Source organism: Pristiophorus japonicus, chromosome 12 (assembly GCF_044704955.1).
Source record: "Pristiophorus japonicus isolate sPriJap1 chromosome 12, sPriJap1.hap1, whole genome shotgun sequence".
NCBI lineage: Eukaryota > Metazoa > Chordata > Chondrichthyes > Pristiophoridae > Pristiophorus > Pristiophorus japonicus.
In genome coordinates, this window is record NC_091988.1 from 87,197,677 (window position 1) to 87,206,365 (window position 8,689).

Consider the following 8,689-nt stretch of genomic DNA (forward strand, 5'->3'; position numbering starts at 1 on the left):
AGGTCTCGGAAAGAGATAATGGCTAGAAGATAAGGGTGGGGTGACATGGAACTCCTGTAGTGTAGACAATAGGAGAGCACCATGGGGGGTTACTTGTCTCAGCATGACTTGTCTCCTAGCTGTCTGATGGCCATCAGCCATCTAACAGCAGATTTAGCTGTTTATGCAAGCTGACTGCTAAAATGCAGAAAGTTCTGGAAGGGCCAGGACTCCATTTTAATCAAAAGGCACACAAATACCGTATGGTATCAGCTTAGATAAAAATACTTTCCACATTCCCCCATTTTGTCCTTCACAAGGACAACTCAATCCATTCTGATCTTGTACAGTCTCTCCATTTCCATTTCCACACAAGAGCCTTCAGCAGTTGTTGCTACCATAACTCTAGCCGTGGTCTCGGTAGGTAACATAGTTTCTCCCGCCCTGGCACAGCAACACTTAACGATGACAAATAATAGATACAGGGCGAAGACTATCAGCAGGAATATGATCAAACCCTGTACCACAGATTTCCCCAGGGCTCCCAACCATCCTGATGTTTTCAGCTAGCCTGCCGATATCTTCTGATTTATCTGGGATATACGTACAGCATTCTCCACCTATTAATGCGCATGTTCCTCCCTCCTTGGCTAGGAGATAATCTAAGGCCATACGATTTTGGAGAGCCACTGTTCGAATAGCTACCATTTCGTCATTTATCCCTTCAAAGGCTTGGGAAGTTGCGTTGGCTACTGATTCGACTAAGTTAGCCAGTTCCCGTAACTGCCATTCGGTCGATGCTATTCCAATGGGGTGGCACCATTACCTTGAATATTCCGTTTAGCCACGTCAAATCCTGTTTAAATCTGTGGCTTCCATAGGCCTCCCTTAGAGTCCTTACTGATCTGATAAGGGGTACCACATATCCTAAGTAACAGGACCCTGTCCAGTTGGCTGGTAACCATGGGTAGGCTTTATGGCCACAAATAAAGTAGGTGCAATTATAGGGCGTCAGCTCCTGGTCCTTTCGCACTATCCCTACTCGAGTGGTCTCACCTTCCCACCCTTCACCCGGGGCTTTGTTATGGACCGTTGTCCAGCCACCGGTTGCTATCTTTCTCTCAGTGGGATTAGTTGTGGCTTGCCATTTAGTCATTTGGGAACACTTGCTGCGTCCCATTTCTGGTCCTTTAGTTTCATTACTCACTAGGCATATTATACCTTCAGGATTTCTTATTCTGGGAGTAATGCTTAGGAAGGGAGGCTGATGGTTATTATCATAATTGGGCTGGTACCATCCCTGGAAGGCTGTAAGTTTATACCCTGCCGACCTCCATTCTGTTTGCTCCTTCGTTTCTGGCCCCTTAGTTAGTTTTGTCCTGTTTTGCACTGTCAACCATTCTACCATTTCTGATTCGTTAAAGGGGACAGATCTCAGGGGAATACCCACCCTGGAGTGGACAGGTACATGGGAACATATCCAACTCGACAAGTTTCTTTCTTGAGCATACCTATGACTCAGTGCCATAAATACGTTTACGTGCAATTCCCTTCGGTGGCAGGTCTGTACCCCTGGTGTAATCAATAATGTGAAGTAAAACCCTGTCAAGCCCAGCACCATCAGTCCCCATAGTCCATACAGTTCCTTATTCAGTCTTCCTTTTTCTGTTCCTCTGATTCCTTCGTCCCTTCCTCCTGGTCGGGTGCCCGTTTGCAATGGGATGCGTGGATCCATGTTGGTCTTTCCTTTACCTTGATTGCAGTATTGGTCGCCAGCAAGACCTGGTATGGTCCTTCGAATCTTGGCTGTAGACTGCTTTTCCTTTTAAAAATCTTGATGTAAACGAATTCCCCTGGCTCCAGGTTATGACACTTCCCTTCCGCTGGCTTGACTTGGGCTTCCTTTACCTGTGAATGAAAGCTGGAAATACATTTGGTTAGTGCAATACAATAATTCAACATATTTTCCTCCATTTTGTGGATGTCCATCTGTTTTGCAGTAAATGGTGCTGTATAAGGTAGTCGTTGGGGACGTCCCATAACTATCTCATGCGGTGACAGGCCTGTTGTTCTGTTGGTTGCAGATCGCATTACCATCAAAGCTAAGGGCAGCAGTTCTGTCCATTTCAGTCCAGTGTCATTGCATAGTTTTGCCAGCTTATTTTTAAGCATTCCATTATATCTTTCAACAAGTCCAGCTGATTGTGGATGATAACTGCAATGAAAACGTTGATTAATCTGTGAAGCTTTACACATTTCTCTTATAACAGTTCCCGTGAAATGTGACCCGTTATCACTGGAAAGCTTAGCAGGGATTCCGAAGCGCGGTACAATTTCTTTTAACAAACATTTAGCAACAGTAGTGGCATCGGCCTTTTTACATGGAAAGGCTTCAATCTAGAGAACACATCTACAATAACTAATACATACTTGAATCCCATACACATAGGTAATTCAATAAAATCCATTTGTAAATGTACAAAAGGCCCGACTGGATTTGGGTGGGAGGCAGATTCTACTTTTTCCGTCTTACCCGGATTCATTGTCTGACAGGTAACACAATTTTCACAGATTTGTTTTGCAATTGCCGAAATACCTGGTGCATACCAAGTTGTCAAAATATAATCTGCCAATCCCCCTTTGCCTGCATGTGTGAATGTATGAACACATCGGGCAATCCATGGAAGTAAGGATCTAGGGGCCACCACGCGGCCTTCATGGTGAACCCATATTCCTTCTGGATTTTTATAACATTGATCCTTCGTCCAGGTCACCACCTCCTCCGTACTGGCCTGTGTCTGAAAGGCCAGCACGTCATTAATAGTGGGTGGCGGGTCTGAGCAATTATTTTTCCTTAGTGGGAACAATGACACCTGCATCCCCCCTTTCGACAGAGCTGCTGACTTAGCTGCATTATCAGCTCTGGCATTCCCAAGTGCCACCTCATTCGACTGGCCTGTATGTGCTTGGCATTTGATAATGGCAAGTTTCAAGGGGCATTGAATGGCTCGCAGGAGATTTTCCACTTGTTCTGCATTTTTGATAGGGGTTCCTGAAGAAGTCAGGTACCCGCGAATCTTCCAAATTTGTCCATAGTCATGTGATACCCCAAAAGCATACCTGGAGTCAGTGTAGATATTAACTGTGTGTCCTTCAGCCAGAATACAGGCTCGAGTTAACGCAAACAATTCGGCTTGTTGGGCTGAAAAGGAGTCTGGAAGAGAGGCTGTTTCGACAACATTAAACTGAGTTACAATTGCATAAGCCACTCTAGGTTGGCCCCTATCATTTCGTAAGGCTGATCCGTCAACATAGTACACTAGATCAGGGTTACACATTGGTACATCTGTTAGATTGATACGTGGTTTAGTCACTAATTCGGTTACCATTTCACATGAATGGGGTTCGCCGTCGTCTTCCGTGGGGAGTAGAGTGGCTGGATTTAAGGTAGTGCATCTTTTGATGATAAGGTTCGGATTTGATAACAGTTCGACCTCGTATTTAGTGGTTCTTGCGGAGGTTAGGTGTTGGGTGGCACATTTAGTAAATAAAATCTCGACAGAGTGTGGGATATACAAAATGGTCTGATGATTTCGAGTTATTGTCTGAGCCTGTTGTACAGTGTAATAAGCTGCTGCTAATGAAGGAAGACATCCTGGTAGTCCGGTGCCACTGGGTCTAGTTGGCTACTGAAATATGCTACCGGTCGCTGCCTGTCCCCATGTAACTGAGTCAAAACAGATTGTGCAAAACCCGACTTGTGATGCACAAATAAGTTGAATAGCTTAGTGTAATCTGGTAATCCCAAGGCTGGTGCTGAAGTGAGGAACTGCTTAAGACTCTGGAAAGCATTCCGGGATACTTCATTCCACATCCTTTAAGCATTGTGAGAATATTTGTGTGGGCTTCTGAACTGGACGAATCTGTGTGTTACACGGACTTCTCATTTATGCTTATAGTGATTCACAGATCACAGAATGTAAAGTACTTGTTTTCTAATTTTATTAAAAGGCTTCCAAACCCAAGATTTTTCCAATACACCAAAAATGTTGATCAAGGAGATCACCTGAAATATCTCAAAATCCCAATTCAAATATTGTACTGCCATTCTTTATCTAAAAAAAATCCTCTTACTGAGCTAGAAGCTTTTGTACCAAGATTTTACACCAAGGACAATGAAAGTGCACTCCCCCAGCCTGCACCTCGAGAGACCCACAAAGGCTTTAAAAAAAAAAAGTCATTACAACTTTTAACCACCGGGACCATGTCTCAACAAACCTATCCTTTGTGCATTTCCTAGCTCCGTAACTTCTCATCCGAATAAATCCACACCTGCGCTTCTAACTTAAAATGTCTGAAACTTCCCACATACAGGACAACACTATGAAGGGTTAAAAAACTTCACTTTGTTTGAAAAAGTGGGTGGAGCTAAAACAAACAGGCAGCTCCACAACCTTTCCAAACAGATTTCCAGACACAAGGGAAAAAAAAGACAGAAGCACTCTCATTCAAAGACAAGACATTCACGCACTCTCATTCAAAGACAAGACATTCACAAGTCTCTCTCCATTCAATAAAGCTTTTTCTTTTGCTAGCTTCATTTTTTTTTTGAATCCATAAGTCACTATCAGGTTCTCTTTTTTTTGATTTACTTCATCTGTTAATTTTACATGGGCTTGAAGAATCGGAACCCAGGCCTTTTCTAGTACTTTCCTTTTTTTTTCTACCTGGATCTCTGTTTATAAGACACTCCTCTAGACATGTTGTTCTCTCTAAATTAAATGAACCATCTGGTGGAAATGGCCTGTTTTCACCCTTAGTCCACTTTACCGGTTTTTGTTTCTTTGGTCAATTGAAGACTGACCACAATTCTGGAGCATGACATAGGCTGGTGTGCCTTTTGTGGTGTTTTAACTTGCTCCGGCACCTATTCTGGATGATTAAGATTTTCCACAGTTTCTGATCTCACAATCCTTTCGGCCAACCGAGTTCTCTACGCCCACTTCTCCTGGCCGTTACGTGGCCTGAAAAGGCTCTTAATTCGGGCTCAATCTGGGTGTGTGAGATATGTTGGCATGAACCAACCGTAGTTGATCAATCAGTTACTGTTTCTTTTCTTAATCAATCCTTGTGTTTTTTTTTGAATCACAATTTTCCCTAGTGACTCTTCCCGTTTCTCTAATGGCAATGACTCACAAAGGTATTGCACACAACAGTAATACAAGGACAACAAACAATATTCCCGCGAGTACACAAATCATAACCTCTAAACAAATTCTCAGTCTGCATTGTACGCCACTACAGACCGAGTCCTTAACTTATCCTAATAAAAACTGATAAAACTTAAGGTTCCGTACCCAAACTCTTTGATCGATTGCGCTCTTTTTTTTTTATAGTCTTATCACATAAGAACCCCTTCCGAATTAAAAACAATAAAAATCTTATCACATAAGAACCTTCGATCGATTAGCGCTTTCTTTTTTCTTTTTTTTTTAATAGTCTTATCACATAAGAACCCCTTCCGAATTAAAAACAATAAAAATCTTATCACATAAGAACCTGGAACCCTTTTCGATCGACTAGCGCTCCCTTACCTACTGAAACCTTCCCCGGGCTGTCTCGAGATTTTTTCCAGAACCTGTTCTCTTCTGCTGGCGAGCTGAGAAAGAAATGGTTACACAAAAAATACCTTTAACTTTTAAATGCCGAGTCTTGTAGATGCAGTACCTCCGCTGTGGACAACAGATTACATATGCGATTCAACAGTGAAGAAACCTCTTGTGAGCAAAAGGCTCACCTTGTTTGGCCACTGAAGCCTTTCACTGGAGAGGCACTATGCCTGTATCCATTTTACTCACAGGACAGAGAGTATGCATCTCGGTGGAACCTCCAATAACTGTCGAAATCTCGACCTCCGAAAAGAATGACTCCGACACTTACAGCTCCGGTAGAAGTTTCCTTTTTAATTTACTTGCTCGCAAGGGGTAGGTCACACTCAGTCAAGGGCTAAGTGAACACCTCCGAAATGGTTCAGTTTAACAAGATATTTATACAGTGAAACCAAAGTTCTGGCCTCTCCCTGTGTATTGCTCTGTCTCACAGTCAGTGAATACAGATAAAGAGTTAATTACTATATCCTGGACCTGTCATGGTATCCAGATATTTCCTTTTGTCAGGGTTATCAGAAAGCCAAACGGCCATTACTCCATGAGTCATAGGTAATGGGCTATCACCTGTCTTGTATTGTGTCAGGATTGTTTCAATTTCCTGGTCAGTTTATCTGTTTGCATCAAATGGATGAGGTCTCGGAAAGAGATAATGGCTAGAAGATAAGGGTGGGGTGACATGGAACTCCTGTAGTGTAGACAATAGGAGAGCACCATGGGGGGTTACTTGTCTCAGCATGACTTGTCTCCTAGCTGTCTGATGGCCATCAGCCATCTAACAGCAGATTTAGCTGTTTATGCAAGCTGACTGCTAAAATGCAGAAAGTTCTGGAAGGACCAGGACTCCATTTTAATCAAAAGGCACACAAATACCATATGGTATCAGCTTGGATAAAAATACTTTCCACACTTTTGGGGCAAATCGATGGACGCCGAGGTTCAGCGGGTCCATGTGGCGAATATTCACAGTTCATACACCAAAACGTCACCAATGATGATGAGGGTTTTATTAAACGGTATCCCAGTATGCATGGAGCTGGACACTGGGGCCAGCCAGTCACTCATGGGCATTCAGCAATTTGAGAAGCTATGGCCACTTAAAGCCAGTAGACCCAAATTAGCACGAATTGAGACACAATAACGGACTTACACTAAAGAAATCATTCCGGTGCTAGGCAGTGCAATGTTGGCTGTCACACACAATGGGTTAGTGAATCGGCTGCCGCTCTGAATTGTCCCGGGCAATGGTCCCGCTCTGTTGTGGCGGAGTTGGTTAGCCGAGATGAATTGGAAATGGGGGGATGTTCACGCAATGTCATCTATGGAGCGAAGTTCGTGCTCACAAGTCCTACAACAATTCGATTCACTATTCCAACCTGGCGTCGGGACTTTCAAAGGCACTAAAGTAGTGATACACATCACCCCGGACGTCAGGCCAGTGCACCACAAAGCCAGAGCGGTGCCGTATGTGATGCGGGAAAAAATCGAGAGCGAATTAGACCGGCTGTTGAGAGAGGGCATCATCTCGCCTGTTGAATTCAGCGACTGGGCGCGCCCCATCGGTCCCGTCCTAAAAACGGATGGCTCTGTCAGGATCTGTGGCGACTACAGGGCCACCATCAATCAGATGTCCCTACAAGATCAATACCCGCACCCGAGAGCGGAGGACGTCTTCGCCACACTGGCAGGCGGCAAGCTGTTCACCAAGTTGGACCTCACTTCAGCATATATGACCCAGGAACTGGCTGACAAATCTAAACTACTGACCACCATCACCACACACAAGGGACTGTTCGTTTATAACAGGTGCCCGTTTGGCATTCGATCAGCGGCCACGATTTTTCAAAGAAACATGGAAAGCCTGCTTAAATCCATTCCTGGAACGATCGTATTCCAGGACGACATCCTCATCACGGGTCGAGACACCGAGGAACACCTCTACAACCTGGAGGAGGTGCTACGCCAACTGGACCGGGTAGGCCTGTGACTCAAGAAGTCTAAATGTGTGTTCTTAGCTCCTGAGGTTGTGTTTCTGGGCAGGAGGGTTGCTGCAGATGGGATTTGGCCCACTGAATCCAAAACAGAGGCGATTCGACGAGCACCCAGGCCCTGCAACACATCGGAGTTACGTTAATTCCTGGGACTGTTGAACTATTTTGGGAACTTTCTGCCGAACTTGAGCACGTTGTTGGAGCCACTACACGTGCTCCTGCGTAAGGGTTGTGATTGGTTTTGGGGGGACTGACAGGAACGGGCTTTTTATCGGGCGCGAAACCTACCTTGTTCAAACAAGTAGTAGGCCCTGTATGACCCCTGTAAAAAATTGGTTCTGACATGTGATGCCTCGTCCTATGGGGTTGGGTGCGTGTTGCAGCAGGGTAACGCTGAGGGCCAACTATAACCTGTGGCTTATGCCTCCAGGTCGCTCTATCAAACAGAACGGGGATATGGGATGGTCGAGAAGGAAGCGCTTGCATGTGTCTATGGTGTAAAAAAAATGCATCAGTACCTCTTTGGTAGGAAGTTTGAATTAGAAACGGACTACAAGCCATTAACATTCCTGTTGTCAGACAGCAAGGCTATCAATGCCAACGCATCAGCTCGCATACAGCGATGGGCTCTCACGCTGGCTGCTTATGACGATTCCATCCGGCACCGACCCGGCACTGAAAATTGCGCTAACGCGCTCAGCAGGCTTCCACTGGCCACCACTGAGGGGGCAGCGGAGCAAAACGCCGAGATGGCCATGGCTGTTGATGCCTTTGACAGCGCAGGCTCCCCCATCACAGCCCGCCAGATCAAAATCTGGACAAACTGAGATCCCCTCCTATCCCTGATTAAGAAATGTGTCCTGACTGCGGATTGGGCACCCGCACACGGAGCATGCCCTAAGGAGGTCAAACCGTTCCACAGACGGATGGATGAGCTTTCCATCCAAGCCGACTGCCTACTATGGGGCAGCCGGGTAGCTATGCCCATTCATTAGGGAACTCCACAGTGAGCACCCAGGCATTGTGCCGATGAAGTCCATTGCCCAGTCACAC